Source organism: Cryptotermes secundus, unplaced genomic scaffold (genome assembly GCF_002891405.2).
Source record: "Cryptotermes secundus unplaced genomic scaffold, Csec_1.0 scaffold5, whole genome shotgun sequence".
Taxonomy (NCBI): domain Eukaryota; kingdom Metazoa; phylum Arthropoda; class Insecta; order Blattodea; family Kalotermitidae; genus Cryptotermes; species Cryptotermes secundus.
In genome coordinates, this window is record NW_019724742.1 from 5,520,023 (window position 1) to 5,522,367 (window position 2,345).

The 2,345-nt window shown below is 39.4% G+C and overlaps 1 protein-coding gene across 5 annotated transcripts in view; it reads right to left on the bottom strand.

Moving 5' to 3' along the window:
- LOC111862743 (zinc finger protein 501) overlaps positions 1–2,345 on the bottom strand; it is a 31,553-nt gene that overhangs the window by 7,435 nt on the left and 21,773 nt on the right. The gene's annotated exons all lie outside the window — the stretch shown is intronic.

Consider the following 2,345-nt stretch of genomic DNA (forward strand, 5'->3'; position numbering starts at 1 on the left):
TCCATGCAGATGGTGGCCAAAAATTATATAAGTAGGACATTATTTTCTACCTTAAAAATGTATTTCAAATAACGTCCGCACGCGCGGACTTTGCGACACCACATGGCGTCATTCGTACCGCTGCCTTTATATCTGCGACGACATACGGTGTCTTTTGTCGTTTAAAGGTTAAAGTCCATCATCCTCATAAACAAACCACAGTATACAAGATAAATATAAATGCCTGAATAACTGTCAGTTTGCTTTTATATGTAAGATACCATAGGCTGTTTTGATCCGTAACCAGTCATCAGTCTTGTATGGGAGTTAGTTCCATAACCAGATAATGTGCAGCTCCTATAAATATAAATAATACTAGCATTTCTCTTGAATTCTAATACTTTAAATTGTAATTATTGAAGATTCATGTTTCTGCATAAGGTACTGTTCCAGCATTTAATAAAATTCCCAGTTTCACTAAAGGCTGAAGAAAACTGCACTGCATAACTGTTTATTCTTCAGGGAGGCTACAGAATTGGTATCCCAATATAACTAATGTGTGAGAGAAAGAAGAGGGAGGTTGAAGATGATTTCTATATGAACCACCTTTTCCAGTTGTCAACTTGTGACGGACCCAGTTGATCCTTGACTTCTGCCTGCAGCCAGTATGGGTCCCCACACATATTGAACCTTTGGTGACCTGGCTGGTCAGTGATAGTGCTGTTAGCCACAGCCTGACATTTGCTTCGAAAATTTCAGGGAACAAAGCACACCCGACATGAAACTGGAGCAACGTGACTTCCTGTCATTTGTCATTTTACAGTGACATTACTGAGTGCAGTTGTTAGTGAAACACAGTGGTTTATGCTATTTCTCATGCAGGGTCCTGCTGATCTTCCAGATATAATAGTAGGAAGGCAGAAACATGTTACTTTTCGAAAAATAAATTGCATCTCTTAATGCTCCCTTTCGGCACACACACTCATGGGTCAATAACCTTTGGGGGTAGATAAGGACTAGTTCTATCAAGTGGGCCCAAATGAGTAGGCTCCACCTCACGATGGGACAGAATCCAGTCTCCGAAACTCTATGTGTTCTAAATAAAAACAGGATGCTGGATAACGTCCAGAAACATAATAATATTTGTATTAATGTACCATTGCCACAAACTTTTACATCTTATATACAAGGTGTGGCTATTAAATAACAAAACCATATGTACAGCTCTGTAACTTATTCCCCAACCCACAAACAGAATGCATGGCTGTTAACCTTGAACTTTCCTGTTGCTGTGCGCTAGAGCACATTTCAACACATTCACTTAGAACTGTGCTGCACAGCTTTATATGAAGAAGTGTGTCCCTGTGTGTCAGAAATATGCTAATGTAAAAAAGAGATGAAAAAACTGCCACTGAAACATAACAGTTGCTAAATGAAGCGTATGAAGATGATGTCCTAATGAGAATGGCATATAGTGTTTTTAGAAGGAAGAGAAGAAATGAATGATGATAAACAACCTAGTCATCTGGCAATGGTGAAAACTGACAAGTCGAAAAAGTGAGGATTCCTCTATAAATTGATCACTGTCTGAGTATCAGAATGGCAGCAGAATTAAATATGCCTAAGGCAAACTGAAGGGGATCTGAGTGCTTGGGAGTGACCAAAATCTGTCCATGTCAATACTCAGTATTCAAAACAAACTGAAACGAAAAATCTGAACATTAGAAAAGTGCTGCCCCAAAATTGTGCCAAAGAATTTGAACACAGAACACAAATTAAAAGGAAAAGAAGTTCATGTTGATATTTTGGAAAAATTATAGAACATCCAGATTTTTCGCACGGTGTGGTCATCTGTGACGAAACCAGGCTGTTTCAATGATACAATGAGAGTGGTTAGTGCAATGTGTCAGGCAGTGGCAGACTTCAATGCCTGAAGTACTGATACCGTTGAGAAGACCCACAAGAAGACAGATTGTGCATTTTGTGACATTTTCTTCTCTTCCTCTTTCAGAAGTCCAGGACAACCAAACCCAAAAGATGAAAAACAAAATGCAAGAGGATATTCCTTCAAAAGGCACAGGCCTGCTGTAAACCGAATGTAAACGAAATGAGAACAAAGCAGGAAAAACTGTTATATGCATTTGGAACATTACAAGGAACAATAATGGCAAGATATGGAACGAAGAAAGCAGTCTTCTGGGATTTGGCACCGTGTATATGTGGTGCTAACCGACGTTTCGGAGGAACGTATGGCCTCCATCTTCAGGGTAGAAGAAACAATATAAGAATTCTGCAAGTGAAGAGACCGTGAGAACCGGTAAAAGCAGACTGTCTGCTTTTACCGGTTCTCACGGTCTCTTATTCTT